Source organism: Giraffa tippelskirchi, chromosome X, assembly GCF_054371585.1.
Source record: "Giraffa tippelskirchi isolate mGirTip1 chromosome X, T2T-mGirTip1v1.2.pri, whole genome shotgun sequence".
Classification (NCBI taxonomy): Eukaryota; Metazoa; Chordata; class Mammalia; order Artiodactyla; family Giraffidae; genus Giraffa; species Giraffa tippelskirchi.
Window position 1 is genome coordinate 23,395,462 of NC_137289.1, and position 22,863 is coordinate 23,418,324.

Genomic DNA, 22,863 nt, shown 5'->3' on the forward strand with positions numbered 1-22,863 from the left:
CTGGGCCACAGCACAGCACAGTACAGGGTTGGTCACACCCTGTGAAGTTGGGGCTCTGCCAAAATATCAAGCTTTTGGGGCTCACCCACTTGACCTCAGCCTCACTTCTCTTTGCCATTTTACAAATGATACCTGGTGGTAACTCGGCCCCACTTCAGGATGGTGCTGATGTTTGCCCGGCCACCTGTAGGACACACATGGTGAGAGATGTCCTCGTACTTGAGCTAGAAAGATGGACCTGAGGGGAGGGAGTGTGTTTGATTGGAAAGGGGTCAGAGTAAGCCTCTTAGTGAAGGATGAGGTCAACATGTGGGACTTTCTTCTTGTTCTAATCAACGGCCTGTTTTGGAGACAAGAGGCTTAGGGCAGAAAGGGATGGGGGTGGGGAACCCACAGTGATCTAGCACAGGCTGCTTCCTTGAAGGAAAACCAGCAGCTCCTCTAGAGACCCGTTTATACAAAGGAATTCTCCCCTCCCTTCCACCACTGCCCCTTCCCGTTCCTGCTCCTCACTCCTCACAAGTTTGGCTGCCACAATATCCCCTCTGCCATTCCCTGACTCCACCTGAAGCCTGGCACCCTTGCTGCCCAAGAGATTGCTGGGGCTCCATCCCAGTGCCCTGTGCTCTGGGCAGAGGGAAAGTCCTGCCGGCCCCAGAGGTGAAGTAAGACCGCCTCTGGCCTCTTTCTCATCTTATCAGAGAATTTCTGGCGGGCACAGACACATGTAAACAAAACCACACACAGAGACACACAGCCCAGGCCAGTGATGACGTTCCCCTGCCTGGCTGGTTCTACAGATGGGTGTGACTGGGTCAGAGTACAGGGAGGGTCTGAATATTTAAATACTGGACTGCCAATTCCTGGTTGGAAAACAGGAATCATCTCAAAATGAACATTTTGAGAAAGAGAAACGCAGCCCCTGACACCTGGAAGCTGGCCTGGGACTGTCAGCAAGGCCTTGGTGTCACTAAAAACCCCCCACTGGGCCTGGGTGTGCTGTTGAATGTAAACAGGTTCACGGGACATTAGCAGCATATGAGGCCACCCTGACCATGGTGGACGGAGCCAAAAACAAGACTACTCCAGAATCATGTGTGAACAGGGGCAAAAAAAAAAAAAAAAGCCAAACATGGCCCAAACCACAGAAATGAGCAAACACCACCCTCCATTCTGGCTAATCTAAGTGACTACTGCTTCCTTACCAATTACAGATTGAGCCGCACTCCAGTCTGCCCTCCTATTGGATATGATTTATTCAGTAAGACACTTCTGACAGCATCCAATTCAGAGTAAAGCCTGGCTTCCTTAATCCCTCCCCCAAATCACCCAGCCTGGCCTGAATTCTACTAGTCCTTCCCAGCACCCTCTTCCTGAGACTCCCCACAGTTCCCCAGGGCGCATACCCTCCCTCACTGCAGCCTTTGGCTGGTAGGTGTTGACAATTTGGTGGTAGCCAAAATACCTTCAGGAGGCCCACTGTGTGAGTTTTGCCTAGTCTCATACTTCCTTGAAGATCTTTCCTGGTCCCGGTGGAGTCTCCAAGGTCTGTGTCAGTTGGAGAAGCCCAGGAGTCACATACGGTGTGTGGACAGAGGTGCCTGGCTCCCGGGCAGGTTCCCGCCTGTGCTCTCGTGGCATTTGCAGTGCAACACAGAAATGCTTCTGGAGGAGCACCCAATGTGGGTGTTGAATTTATGAATACACACATATATTTGTAAATGGATTTATTGGTCAGCTAGCAAACATACGGCATAACTTACTGCATGCTGTGGGACAACAGGCCCCAGAGATAAGATGATGGGTAATATACAGTCCCTGCCCTCAGTGGCTTTATAACCTAGTGGCAGACAGACAGGTCATCGGAAACCATCAGTGCAACAGAGGTGCTGGGAGTACGGTGTGTGAATTCACATCATATCTTCATCACTCCTCAGATTACTGTTCTGCTTCCATGTAGTCCAAGCTTTTCCTCCACTGACCGAGTCATGGTTCTTCGTCCATTCTCTTCTTGTATCTTCTCTCATCTCTAGGAATTGAACATGAGTCTGTTTACTTAAACTCTCCACAGCCTCATGTGTAAAATGAAGGGAAACAGATCATCCCTCCACCCTTAGCTCTAACCTCCTGTGTATGGAAAAGTCTCTCAGATGCTCACCCAGGACTTCCTTCAGCTCTCCACGGACTCACTTGTCTTTCATCTCTAGGGTCTACAGCAGATGCTAATGGGACCCCAAACCCTTGGCAGATGTTTCCCCACATTGCTTCTGTTATCCCTTTGACTCAACAGATTGTTTTTGTGGTTGTTTTAGTTTGAGGCTTATGACTTAGCAAGTTACATGTAATTGACATAGCAAGTTACACTTAGGCCTAGGCCCCTAGAAATTGCTCCTTGCCTGATTTGCTCTCCATGGAGAGTTTGACAGCCTTAAAACTGCTTCATGAAAGGTGGCATCCTTTAGCCCCTAAAAAAGGCTGGCTTCAAGCCCAAAACTGCCCCAGGAAGGCTTTATGGTGAGACTGTTCTCAGCCATGATCCTAGCACTATGTTCCTACCCAACCATTCAGTGGCTCCCAATCCCCAACAAACACACCCTGCAGAGCTAGCTGGTGAAGAGCCACCTTAACCAGGCAGCGTTCAACTTGAGGCTGAGATAATGAGCGCATAAAACCCCCTTCATACCACATAAACCTCAAGTCTTGAGACTAGTTCGCAGGCCCCCTTTGCCATTTAGTACATCGCCGTTTCCACATCAGCCATGGCCTTGGCAAAGTCCTGCCCCCAAATGCAGCGACAAGTGGGCCAAGAAGCTTGCAAGCTTCACCACCCAACCCTTACTGTAGAGACAAAAGGAAACTGCATACAGTGTAAGAAAGAAAATCAGCACTGTGATTTGCTGGGTGGGAAAGGATGCTTAGGGCTTCCCAGTTGGTGCTAGTAGTAAAGAACCCGCCTGCCAATGCTGTAGACTTAAGAGATGCAGGTTCAATTCCTGGGTTGGGAAGATCCCCTGGAGGAGGGCACAGCAACCCACTCCAGTGTTCTTGCCTGGAGAATCCCATGGATAGAGGAGTCTGGCGGCCTATAGTCCACTAGGGTCGCAAAGAGTTGGGCACTACTGAGGCAACTTAGCATGTACCTACGTACACATGCAAGTAATGCTTAAGGATCTCTGTCCCTCCAGAGGGAAAGGGGAGCTTTAGGTGTTTCAGAGCAGGCTGCAGAGCCCTGCCAACTTGAAGCCTTCCCTGGCCCAGGCCTGAGGTCCTCTGCCACCTTTGTTGAAACTAATTTCTGGTCTCCCACTCCAGTGGGAGTCTTCAAACTAGTGGCACAGTGCAGGGGCAAAGACTGGTGGTGAAAACAGGGAATCCTTGGCCTCAGAGTTACCCCCAACTCAGCCTGGCCTGCGCCAGTACCAAGTCATAGGAGGAAGGCCACAGCGACCTCTCAGGCATTTGATCAGCTTAATGGACGAAGGAACCTGGCAGGCTACAGTCCATGGGGTCATAGAGTCGGACACGACTGAGCGGCTTCACTAATGCCCAGGTCGAGGGCAGCTCAAGGCTCAGAGCGCTCCGCGTTTGTCCCCTTGGTGGCGCCAGCCCTTGTGTGGGCCTGTTCACGGGAACAGGAGGTTCCAAAGAGATTTCAGCTTCCAAGCGAACTCCCCAGCCTGTCCTGAAGCCCCGAGGCCTCCTGAGTGAGGTGGATAATTCCAAAAGGATACTCGGATGGGAGTTGTGCCCACAGTTGCAAAAGCGCACTTCCCTCCGGGGCAGCCCCCGTGCGCCCCAGAAGAGCGGGGCGGGGATGGGCCGAGCGCAGAGGTCTTCACGCGGACTCCCGCCCGCCTTTCCTCGCCCTGCTACCCCAACAGGCCCTTCCCTGGGAGTCTGGAGCCGCCCCTGCTCGCCCGACGGGGCGCAAGGAAGGGAGGGAGGTGCGGGAAAGAAGGGATGGCGGGGAAGTTTCAAGGGGTGTGCCGGGGACGGGGGAGGATTCTCATGAGTCAGCGGATCGCACTCGGTGTGACTTCACTGCTTCGCGAGAAGAGGCGCCTGGGGCAGGAGGCCGCAGGAGTGGAAGGTCCGAGCGCCGGGCGGGGCGCGGGACGGGGCTAGGCGCTGGCCAGGCCGCTTGAGGCAGGGCGGCGCCAGGAGGCAGCGGGCGAGTGGGGAGCGCTCTGGGCCGCGGAGGAGACCTCTCCCCTCTCCTCCTCCGCCCGCTCGGCCTCCCGTTCCCGCCTCGGCCTGAGACGTGGCGCGCGTTCCGCCTGCAGGTGGCGCTGCAGAGGCGCCCTGGGCGCACTGCTGGGTTCGGGGTGGAGAGCTCGGGGCCCTGCGGGGAGCCCAGGGGTGCGGGGCGAGGGGAAGGCTGCAGAGGCCGCCGCGACCCCACTGTCCCTCGGGCCCGGCGCTCCCACCCGGGCGGCGGCCGAGTCCGGAGAGCCGACCAGCAGCGCTAGCGTCCAGGCGTGGGGCTGCCTGGTGCGCGCTTCTTCAGGGTCCCTCGGGCCACCTCCTGGGCCCTGCAGAGCTTGGGGAGACTCGCCTCCAGCCAAGAGATCGTGGTTTAGGGGCAGCGTTTGCTCTCCAGGGACGGCGCTCTTGACCCGCGGGCAGTAGAATGGAAACTCTGAGTCGCGTCTCGGGCGTTAGGAGTGGGTTTCCCTGAACAGCCATTCTCCAGCCTGGCTCCCATGAGACCAAGGATGCGTCTTCTGCAGAAGGACAGGCTGTGGCCAGGGCTGGGGAGCAGTCTGAGACTAGCTCGTGCTGGAGGAGGGACACGGGCTCGGCCTTGGGCTGGATGGAGGGCGACGGTTAGGGATTCCGTGCTTGTCAATCCGGGATTCAGCAGCTATGTAAGAAAAAAGGCCAAGAGGCCCATCTGGAGCTCAGACTTGCAGCCTCGGCCTCGGTTGATAGAGCTTTGTGCCCTGCCTCCGTGCAGGCCCTGAGCTCTAGAAGTCATGATGCTGCTAACCTTCCCATGTTGCTTCATGGTTATGTGGTGGCTGGTTAGTTAACATATTGAGAGTATCAGGGCACAAAAATAACCTGTGGCCAGACACCTTTAAGCTGAAAAAAACAGCCGTTGGGGGCGCAAGCCTCACCCTTTCCAGAGGCTCCAGTGGCTGACTTTTCCCAGGATACAACTTTACATATAAATGCGTGGGTAGAGTATGTCTCCCTTATTGGTACAAAGATGTACACACCGTGCCCTGCACTAGGGTTCTAGGTGCGTCTTGTCCTCTATCAGTACAGCTCCCCTGCTTTCAGGATGTCCAAAACCATTTGAGAAAGTTATCTAAGGATTTTCCATAAAGAAAAGGAAAGGGAGAAAAAAAAAACCCAAAGGATCCTAAACGTTCCCAGGTTTCACTGTGTGCCAGGAGAAATACCGTCTGTCTCCCGCCCAGACCTCAGAGCCCGGGCCTCCTTCCTAAAGGGCGGTGCCCAGCTATTCCTGGAAACCCCCTCCTTTCTACGAACCCCCTCCCCAAGGTGTCTCCTCCCAGAGCACGACCTAGGAAAATGATCGTATTGTCCAAGCTTGATGTCCCCTGTCCCTCTGTCTGACCTGCCGCAGTCCTTAGCCTGCCCCCTCCCTTGATGCCCACATACTGGCTTCTCCTCCCCGAGCTAGTGGGGCCTCTCCTTCCAGCCTGGCCATGAGCCCCACTAGGTGACTGGGAGAGGATCTGATATACTAATTTGCGTTAATGTGATAATGGGTGCTAATGGGGTCACGTGCCAACCACGGCCTCAACCCCAAGCCTGGGCTGCAGGAATGGGAATTCCAGGCTGACTAATCTCCACGGCTGGCTGGAGAAGGGGGAGCGTGGGACCCGGGACCATCCCAGGGTGCTGCCGCTTCGAGCTGCCGCCTCGGTTTCAGTTTCATCCTTGGCTGACACTTTCCTCCAACGAGAGGAATTGCTTTGGTTTCCCTCCAACCCCTCTCCCCTCCGCGCCTCCCCCCCTTCCCTTCGACTGCTAGCTTCCCTCAGCCAGCCCTTCGCTTCGTGAGGGGAGAGATGGGAAGATAATTTGGCAGCGATGAGGAAAAAATGTACACGTGGACACCCTCAGATACACAGGCTCACACACCACACTGCCTTGCAGACACACACATGCACACTCCCTCCACAAACACACACGCGTGCACGAGGGGACTTGACACACCCAAGAGTTGAGCGCGTGTGTATGTACATGTGTACACACACACACCAGCCCCAGTTACACCCTTACTCTGAGGGACACACGGACTCACACATAGGCAGGCAAGGCCCTCCAGAGACCCATCCCACATACAGACCCACACGCACACTCACACACTCTCACACAGAAACCAGCAGCAGCAGCCCAGTTGGATGGCTTCCTCAAAAGAGGGCTGGAAAGTTTGTTTGCTGCCAGCGAAGGGGCCTAGACATTCCGTGAAATGACTCATACTGCACCTTTATAGACATTAAATGTTGCATTTTTCTGAATTCAACAACAACAACAACAACAACTACCCTCGCCCCCTGTCCTGGGGGCAGAGTGGGTGAACTGAGGAGTGCCTGTAGGCCTCACGGGCCTCTGTCTAGCATCCAGCGTGTGGCTCAGGCTTGTCCTCGCCTCCCTGTGGGATGGGGCGACCTTGAAAGGGCAGAATCCTCTACATCCTGTTACAAGCCTCAGCCCAGAACCACCCCTTGGCAGGATGTGCAGTGGGCGACACTGGGAGCTAAACCCCCCTCATAGCTTCTCCCCATCACTCCCTTGCATGCCCAGTTCCGAGGATCTGGAGTCAGGCCCAGTGTCCCCACTTGGTGTTCTAGAACAAGGCTTTCCCTTTCTCTCCCCGGAATTCAAGCACCCCTGCCCTGTGCTCTCCTGTGTCGGTCCTTACTGCCCTCTCCCTGCACAACTCCAGGGGGCGCCATTTGCCATATATAATACCAGCACCCCATGTAACCTGACTGGGGTTCCCTCCTCTCTCCTGAGCCTCCTCTCCATCTGAGGAGGGAATGCCCAGCTCTGTGGCTGCTTGTGACCCTGTCTCCCTCCCACACCCCACACACTCAAGGGCCACAGAAATCAGTGGCAAGGCCTCTACAGGCTGGCATCCATCTGCACCTCTGTCTCACTCCCTGGTCCCTAGCAGCAGCTCCTTGGGCCAAGGCCTCCCTAGGCCCACTGGTGTTTCCTGCAGCACTGAGGGGCGGCATCTTCAGAGTGTAACTTGGAATCTGCGCAGGGCTGTGGGCAAAGCAAGGTGGCCCGCCACACAAGATGGGTGCTGGGGCAGCAGATGTCGGGGGTTGAGGGGTTAATGCTGGTTCCACTGGATGATTGCCAAAAAATTCTGGATACTGTGCTGCTTCTGATAGGTGCCCCAGAGCAGGCGCCTGTTCTCGGCTTTTCTCCAAGGGACTTTTCCAGGCTGAGCCTAGGCCCCAAGATAGGGGCTAGGGACCAGTGGGATTAGAGACTCCAGAGGCCTTGCCCTCAGTTACTGAACTCTGCCTGAAGCCAGTTCTTCCTTGTTTTTTTGCAAATGAACCAACAGGATTGGGTCCCTCCCCCTCCACCCACCCTCCAGATCTCCGCCAACCCAGAGGCACAGAATCTGTTTTCCCCGAATACTAGGCCGGCTCCCCTTGCTGTGTGAGCAGTGGAGACAGTGCCTCCCAGCAGCCCCTGGGCCCAGAGCGGACACACAGAGCACTCGCTCAGGGCCCGTGGCACCTCCTATGTGGGACTGTCATCTCCCTCCAGGCAGGCCCCTGAGCTGCTGTCTGGCCTAAGAAGTGAAACCCAGCACTCCTCTGAAATGTTGTAGGGGCTCTCAGGATGCCAGGGCCTGTCCCAGTAAAGGTCTGGAGGGGAAAGGTAAAGCTCTCCATTTTAATGAGAGCAGGGGTCAGGGAGGGGTAGGACTGAGAGAGGCTTTCCCAGAGCCCCAGCCAAGGAAGGTAGCTGGCCAGAACATGATCTGTGAAGTTGCTCCCAACTATATCCTTCCACCTGCATGCCTGTGCTTTGGCCTAGGCCCCTCAGCCCGGTTCCCCCCTAGTGTGAGCCAGACAAGGAGCAGTTCAGTATAAGCTATCCCAAGGAATTCTTCTCTTTTGCAGCTACTCAACAATCTTTTGAGGAAAAATACTCCTTATGAGGCCCAACCACAATCTGTCCGTCATTAGCATCTATCTAGGGCCTCATCAGGTCAATCCAATAGAGGCGAATCTGAAGTTACTGAACAGAGGAATGACTGCTGGCTGTATAGAAAGGATTAGAGGGGACATCTCAGCTTTACAGGGGAGAGGGTTCCTCTTAAACCATAACTTCTCTCCTGCCTTTTGAATATGGTTCACATTCTGAAAGTCTGATGGACAGTTGACCTTCCTAGCATGTGTCTGTGATGGAAAGTAAGGGCCATGGCCACAGAGGCTGCGGCACTGTGGTATTTCGTTCTGGCCACAGGTTTGAATAGAAGTTGTTGAGGCTGAGGGATTAAGGGAGGCGGGGGGTGGGGGTGGGGTGGAGAGGGGGGGGACTAGCCGGCCACCTTGTCCCCAGAGCACCTGGGGTGATTTGCAGGAGAACATAGGCCATCACGCACTGCTTAAAAGAGGCGACATAGAGGGGCTGAGAAAGGGGCCAAGGCGGAAAGGCAAGTGGAGTGCAGAAGTGGGGAGGTGGCCCTACACAGGCTCTGGGCAGCTAGGTGGTCCCACCTCTCCCCAGGGGACCCTGGTGCTGAGGCCCGAGAGGACCAAACTGGGGCTGGAGAGTGGGGGGAAACAGGGCTGGAAGGAGAGAGGCTGAGAAGGCACGCTGGATGGCACAGCCTGGGCATCTACAGGGAATTCCTGCCAAGTCGGGGAATGAGCTGTTGGCAGAGACAGGGTGGCTGTCGTCAGGAGTGGTGATCTTAGCCGCTGGCCCCACCTGGCTGGGGCTCACCCAACGTCAAGGACTGGGGAGCAGCAAGGTCATTGGAACGGCAGCCTGGCTGACCTGGAGTCAGGAAGGTCATTCAGGTGGCCTAGGGTTCCCTCAGGCGAGGTCAGCACCAGGTTCCCATCAAGGGGGTGGGGTTTGCACCTCCCAGGTCACGGGGCTGTGGTTAGTTCCTAGTGGCCGCGGATGGTGGGAACTTCTGGGATTCCCACAAGCCATGGGCTAAGGGTCACTGGGAGGCATCAGGGCTGTGAGCAGGTCCTCACAGTGCCCATGCCCTCCTCTCTCCCTGCCCTGCCCAAGAGGAAGACCTCTCCTCTAGCACTTCCAAACCTTGAGGCCTCGAGCTTGGTTTAAACCACAAACACTCATAGGAGGCAGCCACCATTCTCAGTAGCTTCCAGCCCTGCACACTCTCTCCCAAGAGCTGGGTTGAGAAAAACGAGATGAGACGGAGATGATGCTAAAGGCAGCTAACATTTATTGAGGGCTTACTAAGCACCCGGCATTGCCATAGACAATCTCATTCAAGCCTCCCCACAGCCTTGGGAGATAGATTATTATCCTCAATTTAAAAATAAGGAAAGTCAGGCTCCAAGAGTTTAAGCGACTTGCCCAAAGACGCATACAGTCGGGAAGTGGTGAAGCTGGAATAGGAACCTAGGTCTCTCTCATGTTAGAGACCACTGAACTCTTAGCAAAATGGGAAAGCGTGTGCGCGTGTGTATGTGTGTGTGTGAAGGTCAAAATAAAGGCCCCTTAGGGATGGCTGGGACCTACCATAATTTTGAGAGGGGAGCCTCACTGGCAGGAAAATTGCGTCTTCAGACCCAGAATCTCCTGGGGAATGTGTGTTCATTTACCAGAGAAAAGGAGTGGAAATTTGCTCTGGGCACTTCTTTCAGGGACTTAGCTTTAGGTGGCCAAGAGGTCTCAAAGTGTTCGGGTGCCCCAGTCCAGGCCCTAGGTCTTTCCCTGGAAACCGGTAATCCACAGCTACCTTCTCTAGTGTCACCCACCACTCCTGTTCCCCAGTCATGTGCCAGGGACTCTCCTTTCCCAAGGCTGGGGAAGCGGACATGCTGGTGGCTGAGCAGGCCCCTGGACCTCAGGTCCTTAGTCCACCCCCACCCCCACAGAGGGCCCCCCTCCCCTGGGGCCCTTTCCGCTTTGCTGCTCTCTGCGGAGGAGAGATGCTGGCTGAGGCCTGGCAGGGCCCCTCCTCCAGACCGTGTAGAGCCAGAAGTGACAATTCCCAGTCAACCCTCTCCTAGGGCCTCCTAGGTGGGGGAGGGGTGGCTTGGGTGCGGTGCGTGGGGGAGGGGTGGGATGGGTGGGGGAGGGGTGGCGTGGGGGATGGGATGGATGCTGAGGCACGTGAGGACAGGAAAGGGGGAGGTAGAATGGGCTGGGGTTCAAATAGATACCTCAAGCAGAGAGGCCTGGCTCTGGACAGAAGGGGGCATGAGCTTTTCTGCAGTACCCTAATTCTGGGTACATTTGCACCTGCTGCACCAGCCCCTCTCCCCACAATCCTTCCCCGCATTCATATCCTCCTGGCCTCCCTCATCCGGAGCCCTAGGCTCGACCTCCCTAAGAAATCCCCAAAACTCTCTAGTCGCGCCAAGTGCACGAGGCATTTGGCCCGGGATTCCGCGGTGTCTGGCATATCGTCTCCGAACTGGATCCTCCGGGCATCTCCCGGCCTCACCCACCCGCTCGGCCCGCCCTCGCGCAGGTCCGCCGCACGGCAGGCGCTTAATAACAATCGGGAGCGCGGGGCTGGGGCCAAAGCCGGTAAGCGCGAGGAACCGAGGGGGCCGGATATAGCCATCCGGAGTCCCCCGGGAATGGAGTGGGTTTTTTTGTTTGTTTGTTTGTTTGTTTGTTTTTCTATGAGACACGGTGTGGGGTATCCTGGCCGGAGCTGCGGGCCCCGGGACGCGCCACGTGGGGGGCGCTGGGCGCGCGACGTGAGCTCCGCGGGAGCCGGGTTCTCGCCGTCCCCCGGGGGCCAGCGAGCCGGGAGGGGAAGGAGAGGCCGCGCGGGCCCCTGGCACGGCTCCCCCTGCCGTGCTGGCGACCGCGGCGGGCCGGGGATGGAGGGGCGCTGTTTCCACCAAGACGCCTCGTCCCTCCCTCTCGCCCTCCCCCACCCCGCCCGCCCGCCGTCCCTCCCGTCGGTCCCTCCCTCCGGCTCTTCCCTCCCTCCCGCCCTGCCTCCTTCGCGCCCGCCCCAGCCGCCGCCTGCGGGGACGTGTGTGTCTCTAGCGCAATTTCCCCTTTCGTTCGGTTGTCTCGGCGCAGGTCTCCGTTGGATCGCGCCCCCTCCGCGGGCGCTCCCGCCGCCCACTCCCTCGGCCTGGCGTCCGGGCTCCCCGGGCACTCCACCCCGCCCCCCGAAGTCGTTTTATAAGGGGCGCCGTCGTCTCACCTGGTATTTGCATCTCGCCCTCCAACTTGCCATTGGCGGCGCGACGTGTGGGAGAGCCCTGCGCCTCGCCCGCCCGGACCAGCCTGCCCCGGCGCCGAGGTGAGTCACGGGCGCGGGGCCGCGGGGGCCGGCGGGCAGGGAGGAGAGAAGGGAGGGGAGGAAGGAGGGGAACGGTGGCCCCGGCGGCCGCGGGGACCGACCCGGCGCCGCGCTCAACTTCCACTTCTCCTTTCGCCGGCGCCGAAGTCCCGGCGCCACTCGCCCGGCCCGGCTTCCGAGGGGGAGAAGGCGGGCCGGCCGGGCTGGGGACCCCGCGTCTTGGCTCTCTGAGTGGGGAGGGGACCGCGGCGGTCGACCCCGGCCCCGCGACGGAGCCCCGGCAGTCTAAGGTACGTCGATGGCGCCGGTTCTCCAAGCCTTCGGGGCCCTCGGAAAGTTTGCCGGAGAGCGGGAACAGGGACGCCGGGGCCCCGGGGCATTAGGGACTGGGGGGCCCAGGGAAGGGTGGGAGAGCTGCGGCGTATTGCGTCCCGCCCTTGCCTCGCCCCACCGCGTGTGCTTTGGGGAACCCGGGCTGCCGGTCCCATGTTAGAAGCCCAGTCGATTTCCCCTGTCGGGGTGGGGCGGGTTTGGCCGCTCCCCGGGCAGCCCGGGGTCCGTGATAGGGCCGGTTGTGACAGCCCACCCCAGCAGCTCGGTGCCCGAGGGCAGGCGGTCGGCCTCCTTGTGGCTGGGCTGCTAGATTGATCTGGCGGCCCCTAGGGCTTCTGGGACCAGGCGCCTTAGGGTAACACACATTCTCTCTTTTTCTCTCTCTCTACACACACACGCGGGCGTACACACACACACACACACACACACACACACACGCACACACATACACACACACCTATAACTTGGATAATTGGATCGCCAAAATAGAGACCTCTTGGCAGGGGCCTGAGTTTCCGTGTGAGCCGGCCGCCAGCCTTCCCGCTCCCGCGTTCCCGCTCTCCCGGGCTCTCCCGCCTCTGTGTTCCCTCCTCTGCCGCCCGCTCGCGGACTCCGCAGCCGCGCAGCGCCGGGTCCCCTGCTGACCGCGCCTTGCTTTGGGAGACTGCTGAGGCGGCTGCTTTTCGGATTGCCTGTCCCTCCATCGCACCCTACCTAACTCTATCTCCCTGCCCTCCCTGCCCGGCCTTCCTGACCAGGGTCACCTCCTAACCCCCTAATCCCCTCCGCGCCTCGGCCAGGTTCTCCCTCGACGCCCGCGCCCCCAACCCCTACCTCCCCCACTCCCTCCTCCCCCACATCCCAGCCGTGGGATTTGATGGTCCTGACCCTCGTCTCTGCCCGAGATAGAGGCCTGTCTGGTCCTGAAGCTTCTTCTGGTTAATGTTTGACACTTCATTGTGGCTAATCATTTTAATTAGCTCTAAAGTGGGGAGGAACAGTTAACCTTGGACTTCTCGATTTTGGCCTGGTGGGGCCTCATAGGGGAGGAGTGCTGGGGAGGTCGGAGCGGAAGTGAAGTCACCACCCCAGAGCCTGAGCCACCGCTGCTCGGCCCCAACAGCTGGTGGGCACGCCCATGAAGGACTCACCCCCAGCGAGCTGACCCCTGGCCCTAGTGCCAGGTTGGGGGGGGATGGTGAAGGGATCAGTTCTGGCTTTCTACTTTAGGGAGACAGGACACGTTGGGACTGAAAATACCCAGGGTCCCGTTTGCACGAAGAGAATGCAAATTCCTCCTCACAGTTAACAGTAGGGTTTTACCGGTTAGAAGGTGCTTTCTCAACTATTAATTCAGCGGACCCTCGGCAGTAACAGCCTGAAGGGGAGCTCTGTTGAGTGAAGTGAAGGACTTAACTATCCTGGAGGACTTCCTCTCCTGGTCAGTGTGGGGAAGAGGCTGCCTTACAAGTGGTTGTCTCTGGGTTCAAAGCCAGAGGTGGGGAGGGGTGGGGGGTGGGGGGGTGGGCGTTGAGCAGGCTCCACGTTGCCACCCTCACCCAGCCTCTAGCTGTGAGCCTGTGAGCCGAAGGAGTGGCTTGTTTGCAACTATGTCTGGCATTCCTCCCACTGCTGCACTGTTTGCTCCGCCGTTGCTCAGGAACTGGCGCCCACCCCTGGACAAACTGGAGGCCTGAAAGCAGTCCTCTCCGTGCCTGGAGCTAAGTGGTGGGCTTCTGTCTCCTCTGTCCTGTATTGGAATCTCAAAATGAGGGTGCTGTGACCTCTCATTCATGGGCCTGATTAATGGGATGTCCAAAATGTTCCTAGCCTGCAAAATTCAGGGCCTCCCTGAGAGGCCCAGCCAGACGCAGGCTGAGGGGATTGCTTTCCCAGGGAAATCCCTGTGCAGAAGTCTGGCCTTGGTCCTTGCCAACCCCCTTCTCTCCCCTCAACATTTTCATTTTGCCTCCAATCCCTAGAGCCAGACTGTCTGCGTCTAAATCCCAGCTCTGTTATTTACTAACTGTATGACCCCCGTGAATTGTATGCCTCAGTTTCCTCATCTGTCAAATCAGACCTACCTCATAAGGTTTTGCCAAGGATCAAATACGTCAGTACACATAAGCTGTTTATTTAGAACCATAAGCACAAGCTAGCCTCATGGTATTATCTAATATGGGGCCTAAAACTCAGATTTAACTCAGCAAGCATTTGCTGAGAACCAGTCCCAGCACTGAAAGTGAAAAGTGAAAGTGAAAGTCCCTCAGTCATGTCTGACTCTTTGCAACCCCATGGACTATACAGTCCATGGAATTCTCCAGGCCAGAATACTGGAGTGGTAGCCTTTCCCTTCTTCAGGGGGTCTTCCTAACCCAGGGATTGAACCCAGGTCTCCCGCATTGCAGCTGGATTCTTTACCAGCTGAGCCACAAGGGAAGCCCAAGAATACTGGAGTGAGTAGCCTATTTCTTCTTCAGGGGATCTTCCCAACCCAGGAATCAAACCGGGGTCTCCTGCATTGCAGGTGGATTCTTTACCAACTGAGCTATGAGGAATCAGCAAAGGGGCAGTGAGGGGAATGCAGAGGTGAAGAAGACACCACTGTGAACTGTGTGTACCTTCCGGTGTGGGCCAGAGTTGGGGTGGGGGATGTGGGAGAGGACCAGAGAGGATGGCTAGATCACCTATATAAATAACCATGATTCAAAGCCAGTGTGGGGAGCCAGGTACCCCAGACTTGGAGGCTTCTCCATGTCTGGGGACCCAGGCTGGGCTCTGGTCAGGATTCTACCCCTGGACAGAGGCCTGCCTGAGATTTGGGTGAACAAGAGGGACAGGGAGACCCAATTCCTGTGTGGACCACAGGTGGCAAGCATCTAGTGCTGTGATTTGTTGGGTTCCAGGACAGGATGGCATTACTTAGGGCCACCCCCAGATGCCGCACTAACCCCCCTACTTGCCATGGCCCCAGCCCCCACCCTGAGGTCCCCCACCGAGCTCAGAAGGGCCTTGGGCAGCCTTTTCCCCTCAGGCTTGGGCCTGACCCCAACCCAGACTTGGTTTTCTCCAGGATTTCTAAGCTGCAAAGAGGTTTCTGGCTTCACTGCCAATTTATTCCCTTTGTGGTTCTCAGACTGAAAACTAGTTCTGCAGGGGAGAAAAGAAACTCATGCAAGGTACCCAGAATCCCATGGGTGCTTTCCTGGGGGTCAAGGGCTTTTCTCATCAACACCAACCTGCCTGCAAATCTCCAGCCGCTGAGTCTTGCGTGGCCTGTAATAGCGGCCTCTCTGCTCGTGCCCTGTAGCTCGGACCCCATCGCTGGTTGCCAAGGAACTGCTGGTCGGGGTGCTTAGGACGGTTCTGACCTCATAGGAGCTGCTGAGTTTCAATTCAACAGACATTTATTAACACCTACTGTGTGCCCAACCCTTGCTAGGCACTGTGGGGGAGACAAGGGAAGGGGGTGGTGGGAGATGACTAAGACACTGAAAACAATCAGAGGTGAGGACAAGCTGCCAGGACTGTGGCTGGTCAGGTGCTAAATTGTGTTCATTGGAGCAGGGGCCAGAGGCGGCCAGGCTCAGAGATCAGCAGCAGCTGGAGGAAGAGGGAGGACAGGCTTTGTGCGGCCCGGCCTCGGCTCTGAGCTAGACCTTGAAGGGGTGGGGCGGTGTGGGGGAGATCTGGCTAGGCAGAAAAAGGAGAAAAGCGACCTTTCTCTTCCCTGACTACATACTGACCCTCGAAGCCTTGGTAATCATTTGGCAAATGCGTGTCACATAAAGATCAGGACAGCCAGTATGGATGGCTCGGTGCAAAGCCCAAGCTCCACGCCGGCAGATACACAAAGTGGAGGGCCCAGTGTGGATGGATGAGACACAAAGGGTGGCCAGGCTTTCCCAGGCGGAGAGGATTTCATTTTGAACTTCCCCCCATCCCGTCCCCCCACCACGCACAGGCCCTGGAGGGGAGAGAGGAGGAAAAGAGAGGCAGAGGACACCAAAGGGACAGGATGACTGCCCTACCACAGGTCTGCACAACCAGCACCGACTGCTTGAGTCTCACTTTCCCCAGCATGCTGCGATTTCTCAGGCAGCCCAGAGGTTCAGGTAGAGGTTGGAGATTTTCATTTTCTCAGCCAGCCAAGAGGTAAAAGGTCTAGAGAGTCCAACATGTTTCTGTCCGGACCCCCTGGGCAAGGGCAAGGACTAGCCTTGTAGTTGTTCTGTGACTTTTGCATCTCTCCTGGCTGGACGCGACAGGGAGACTTGATCCTTGTTGGATTTAACTGGATGAAAACACCTGGACACCCGTATACCACCCCCTCCCCACCCCAGGTATCAGTCTTCCTCTCTCTGCCCTCTGGGCATGCGCCCTCCCCAGCACATTGCAAAACCACAAAGACACACCAGAGTTCCTTGACTTCTCATCCGGGGAAACTGTGTCCTAAGGTGAGTTTCTTGGCAGAGACCCCACCCAGCCTCCTCACCCAGGGTGATGAGGAGGGTCAAGCAGCAGGGAGCGGCACTTTCCCTGGCAGATGCAGGAGGGTCGGCCAGGGAAAGTGCCAGAACATTTCTCAGCCAGACCAACAAGAAGAAAGAGGCCAAACAACTTGCCCAGACTGAGGAAGCTTTGCCCTAGGTTCCCATCTTCTCGAGTCCCAATGCTGCCATTTCCCACTTCTCACTTCACCTGCCCTTCCCAAAGCTCCCTTCCTCTTCCAATCAAGCCCTATATTCTTCTCAAGAACTGTTGTTCTTGCTATTATGTGGTATTGTCCCGAGGAGTAAGAGCACAGGCTCTCTGCATTCTTATCCCAGACCTGTCACTTACTGGCTGTGTGACTATGGACTGATCACGTAATCACTCTAAGTCTCAGTGCCCGCCTCCCAGAGCTGGAGTGAGGGTTGAATGAAATAATGCCTGTAAAGCACTGTGCATGATGCCTGGCACACGGAGACCACCTGGTAAGTGTGAGCTGCTATTATTCTGTGGCTATTATTACTGTTGTTGTTGTTCTTACCGTTTCCTCCTCCCACACCCTTGACTTTACCAGGCTCCAGGGATCAACTGCTTCTCTGGCAGTGCTGGCAGGGAACGCGATGCTCATTCATAAAAGCTAGAGGGAGATTTTCTACATCTTTCTGCTAACTTTTTGTTAACTCTGCCATCACACAAGGCAATGGCACCCCACTCCAGTACTCTTGCCTGGAAAATCCCATGGACGGAGGAGCCTGGTGGGCTGCAGTCCATGGGGTCGCTAAGAGTCGGACACGACTGAGCGACTTCACTTTCACTTTTCACTTTCACGCATTGGAGAAGGAAATGGCAACCCACTCCAGTGTTCTTGCCTGGAGAATCCCAGGGACAGGGGAGCCAGGTGGGCTGCCGTCTATGGGGTCGCACAGAGTCGGACACGACTGAAGCGACTTAGCAGCAGCAGCCATCACACGAGATAAAGAGGGATGTGGAAGAAAATGAGTAGGTAGGTATGTGTGTGTAGTAAAATCTTTCTGATTAAAAAAAAATCAGAATAAAATCTTTCTCTTTACTACAGGCAGTGCTGTAGTAAAGAGCAGAAATCAAGTCTTGAACATTTTTATTAACTTTGCCATCTTTATCTCGTCACCATGTTCATCTCTATGTTCATTTGCTGCAGATAAGAGTGAATTTGTTCCTTTGAGAGGAGGCCTCATGTTCCACTCCTGGCAAGAATTTAGCAATCATTAGTTTGTTGTTCTTACCCTACTGAGTGTAGAATTCTGGGAGCCCACTGGCCAACTACTGCTCACTTTCTCCCTTCTTTCACTAGAACAGAAGCCTTGGGTTGGGGCTGGGACCCTGCCTTTGCCCAGAAGAGCTCCTGGGGGGCTGGGAGGCCATTCCCATTCCAAAGGCCTCCCAGAAAGTAACTTGGAGGTTCTATCTGCTTGCAAATGGGTTGTGTTTGCTTGAGTCGCCTGTGGCCACCCACAGGGGAAGGAGGCCCTAGACCACCCTTGAACCACCCCTGAGCCACTTCACTCTGTCCCTTGGTCCCTGCCCCTAGGCCTTGAGGGATGGGAGAGTGGGCAATTAGTCTTAACCTCCCCAGATTCCTGATGACCTGATAACAAGGAGGTACTTAAGACATAGATTTAGCAGATAATGCCTTTTTTTCCATAATGCCCCCAGAGAAGCTAGTTTAGCTCCATGCACACAAAACACCTGTCTCATTAGGTGACCACTTTCTTGGCGCCACCCTGATCCTAAAAAAAACACAGTAGGCCCAGGCCCCTGTGGGGACTAAAATCTAAATCCGATTCTGGAGCTCTGGTCATACACATGCACTTAGCTTCACAGCAGGCAAGAGCTGAAGTGCCAACCAGCCTGTGGCACTTAAGGTTTGGAGAATAGGTGATAAAGGGTTCAAGGAGGGCATACCTAGAGGAAGATCTTTCTTCTCCCTCCTTAGCTTAATTGGGGAAGGCTTCCCGGAGGTGAGAGGGCACATGGCCTTTCAAAAGAGGAAAGAGAGCACAGTGGCTGAGCTCTAGGGGCCGTCCAGGCTTAGTGGGACAATGAAGTAGGCATGGGAGTGAGCCAAAGATAAAACAACAAAACACATTCGAGTCAGCACACTCAGTAACCTCCCAGGTTCAGAATTTCGTCTCCACGTGTGGCACCAAGGAATGTGTTTTCCAGGAAAGCATATGTATTCTTGCTTCTTTTGTCTTCACTGCTGTCATACGGTGATATTACTGCATAGTTAAATTATGCAATAATATTATTTGCTAAAATTACATAGTAAATGCTGCTGTTGTTATTTTACCCAATCTGAGGACATTTTTCTTTCTCTTTTACAGTTTTATTGAGGCAATGTTGACACACAATAAACTGCACATATTTAAAGTGTACGATTTGATAATATTTGACATATGTATATACTCATGAAACTAATCACCCCCGAGAGTTTCCTTGAGCCCCTTTGTGATCCCTCTTTCTCATCTTGAGCAACTACTTATCTACTTTCTGTGACTGTCAATTAGTATGCATTTTTTAACTGAAATGTATGGATCTTCTTTAATTTATGATAAAGTTACATCCTGATAAACCAATCGGAAGTTGAAAATACATCTAATACACCTAACCTACTGAGTGCCATAGCTTAGCCTAGCTTATATTAAATGTGCTCAGAACACTTACATTAAATTACAGTTGGGCAAAATCATCTAACACAAAGCTTATTTTATGACAAAGTGTTGACTATCTCATGTAATTTATTGAATACTGTTGTTGTCATTGAGTCACTAGGTGTCCGACTCTTCATGACCCCATTGACTGCAGCATGCCAGGCTCCTCTGTCTATCACTAGATAGAGTTTGTCAGATTCATGACAGAGTTTGCTCAGATTCATGTCCACTGAGTTGGTGATGCTATCCAACCATCTCATCTTCTGTCACCCCCTTCTCCTCCTGCTCACAATCTTTCCCGGCATCAGGGTCTCTTCCAATGAGTTGGCTCTTCGCATCAGGTGACCAGAGTATTAGTGTTGAGTATCTCATGTAATGTATTGAATACTGTACTGAAAGTGAAAAACAGAATGGTTGTCTGGGTACAGAATGGTTGTAAGTGTATTGGTTGTTTACCCTTGTGATCACAGAAGATCAAAATTCAAAATTTGAAGTAGGGTTTCTACTGAATGTGTAACGTTTTTACGCCATTGTAAAGTTGAAAAGTCTTGAGTGAACCATCATTAAGCTGGGGACTGTCTGTATTTGACATATAACATTGTGTAAAGTTAAGGTGTACAACATGGTAATTTGATATGATTATATATCATGATAATTAGCAGTTCTATCGTTGCATAATTATCCTCTCTGTTTAGTGATTGGAATGATTAAGTTCTAGTCTCTTACCAAGTTTGATTGTTAATACAATATTGTTGTTTACATTTACTACACTGTGCATTTGAGTTCTAGGGCTTATTCAGTACTCATTGTAATAGTTTGCATTTTCTAGAGTTTTATATAAGTGGAATCATATAGAATGTATTCTCTCCTTGTTTGGCTTGTTTCATCCAGCACATTTATTTTAAGTTCCATCCATGTTGTTTTCTACATCAATATTTCATTCCTTTTTATTGCTAAGTAGAATTCCATTGTATGGATAATACCATATACTGTTGATCTGTTCATCAGTTGATGGACATTTGGTGGTTGTTTTGATTTTTTTCTAGTTTTTAGCTATTACAAGCAAAGCTGCAGTGAACATCTTTGTACAAATCTTTCTATGGCTATATGTGTCTTTTTCAATTGGTGAAATACCTAGGAGTGGAATGGCTGGATCATATAGTAGTTGTAGGTTCAACTTTTTAAGAAACTATCAATCTGTTTTCCAAAGTCATCGTACCATTTTACATTCCCATCAGCAATTTATTAGAGTTCCACTTGCTTCACATCCGTGCTAACACTTGGTGTGGGCAGTCGTAAAATTTTAGTCATTCTAATAGGTGTGCAGTGGTATCTCGTTATGGTTTTAATTTGTATTTCCCTAATAACTGATGATGTAGAACATCTTTTCATGTTGTTATTTGTCATCTATATATCTACTTCGGTGATGTATCTATTCAATTTTTTGCCTGTTTTTAATTGACTTTTTTGTTTTCTTGCAGTTGAATTTTGAGAATTCTTTATATATTCTAGTTAGGAGACCTTTATCAGATACATGCTTTGCAAAGAGTTTTGTCTGACTATGTGCCTTATCTTTTCATTCACTTCACAGTGAAGAGCAGAAGTTTTTAATTTTGATAACGTCCAATCAATTAATTTTTACTTTTATGGATCTTGCTTTTGGTGTTGTATCTTGGAATGCTTTACTTAGCCCTAGGTCACAAATATTTTGTCTTACAGTTTCTTTTAGAAGTTTTATTTATTTAGGTTTTACATTTTGGTCTTTGATCAATTTCAAGTTAATTTTTCTCTATGGTGAGCCATACAAATGCATTTGATTTCTTTTAAAATATGGGTATCCAGTTATTCCAGCACCACTTGTTGAAAAAGCTATCATTAGTCTATTACAGTTGTCCTTTCATCCAGCTTACGTGAGCTTATTTCTGGACTCTATATTCTGTTCTGTTGACTGATCTATTTTTTTTTATTATTATTCCAGTACCAATTGTTTTGATTCCTGTAGCTTTATAATCATTCTTGAAATCAGATAGTATTAGTCCCCCAACTTTGTTCTTTATCCAAGTTGTTTTTGGGACTTCCCTGGCAGTCCAGTGGTTAAGACTCCGAGCTTTCAATGGAGGGAACGTGAGTTCGATCCTTGGTTGAGGAATTAGGATTCCACATTCTGCATGGCACAGCCAAAAAAAAAAAAAAAGAACAAAGAAACCAAAGTTGTTTTGCCTATTTTAAGTCACTTGCGATTCCATATGAATTTTAGAATCAGATTGTCAATATAATTTTTAATTGATATATTGTCGTTGTTTAGTCACTAAGTTGTGTCTGACTCTTGCGCACCCCATGGACTGCAGCCTGCCAGGCTCCTGTGTCCATGGAATTTTCCAGGCAAGAATACTGGAGTGGGTTGCATATAAGTTTCAGGTGTACAACATAGTGATTCACAATTTTTAAAGGTTATATGCTATTTAGAGTTATTATAAGATACTGGCTGTATTCCCTATGCTGTGCAATATATCCTTATGGATTATTTATAATATCATATTCTTTTAATACTTGAATTTATTCTATTTACATTAATTGTTATAACAGATATGTTTAGCTGTGCTATTGTGATCTTATTTTATAATCATGGATGAGCCTGATGCTACTGTCATTTTTAGAAGATGCCTAATCTTTTCACTGATATCCTTCAGTAAAGAGTTCCTTAACCTTACCATGCATTTGCAAAATAGGGCCATTTATTATTTGCCCTTCGTTTATACCTATTTTTGGTGCAGGGTTCCATGATTATCATTTTCTAGATGCCAGTCATATCCCTTTTCAACCTTGTCTGTCTAGCAAACAAAAGGCCTCTTTAAAAAAAAGTTATCCTTAAATCCCATTCTCGTGAATCATTTTAGCTCTTAGAACTGATCCAGTGTTTTGAAGTCTTTCCTGAGGGTTCAGTGATCAGACCAGCACCCAATATTCACGGGGTAGAAACACTGTGGTTTGTACAAAGAGAGAGTGCTTTGATGATGACCTGATTGATCAACTGCCTTCTTGATGATGTTTGGAATAAATGACTCGAGCTGCTATGTGTTTTCCTTAGTAGAGGCCTGGAGCAAGAGAAGACAAGTAATATTTGAGCCTGGGGACCTTTTGCTCCCTAATTCTATTCCCATCCCCACCTCTAGACTAAAGCCCTCAGATCTAGCAGGACTCAGGGTCTCTATTCCAGAGATCTCACTTGGGCTGAGAATTTACATGGGCTTAGGTCATGAATGCCCAGACCTGTGTTAGAGTCAGGAGAAGATAAAATAGACCTTGATCCCATGAATTTTACAGCCTGTTGGGGAAATAAGACATACACATTAAATAATTAAAGAGCAATTCGAGATTGCCTGGGATTAAGAGATCTTGTGGTGGAATTTAAGGGCTCTGGGAGTTTAGAAGGGGGCCTCATGGGTGTGGACGCTAGTTATCAGGGCAAAACCAGCTCCATGGATTTGGGGAACTTGGTTGGGACCTTGCTGGATGGGCACTGTTTGATTAACTAAAACAGAGCAGCGAGGGCCTGGCAGGCCTGAGAAACTCCGTGAATGAGCCTGGAATGTTCCCTCAGGGGACTATGAGGAGACCACTGGGCTTGAAGCCCAGGCTTGAGTTGGGAAATCATGGGAAACGAGGCTGAGTAGGTAGGGTGGGGTCAGACTGTGAAAGACCTTTGGAAACCAAGCAGATGAGCTTGGACTGTAAAGCCCTGCTGAGCATGGCTGGTGTGGCCACAGCCATAGATCTAAATGTGTGCCCTGGAGTAGGAGTTGGCGCCAGCTCAGAGGCTGGGGGAGGAGCTCGGCAGAGGCAGGGCCCTGACTGGAACTT

General features: G+C 52.6%; 1 protein-coding gene across 2 annotated transcripts in view; it reads left to right on the top strand.

Moving 5' to 3' along the window:
- The first annotated feature begins 11,218 nt into the window (after positions 1-11,218).
- Positions 11,219-22,863, top strand: part of ELF4 (E74 like ETS transcription factor 4) — a 39,427-nt gene continuing 27,782 nt past the window's right edge. Inside the window, exon 1 of one of the 2 annotated variants that reach the window (XM_081566622.1) lies at positions 11,219-11,488. The gene's annotated coding sequence lies outside the window, so the exon portion shown is untranslated. The other variant, XM_081566625.1, reaches the window with a different exon arrangement.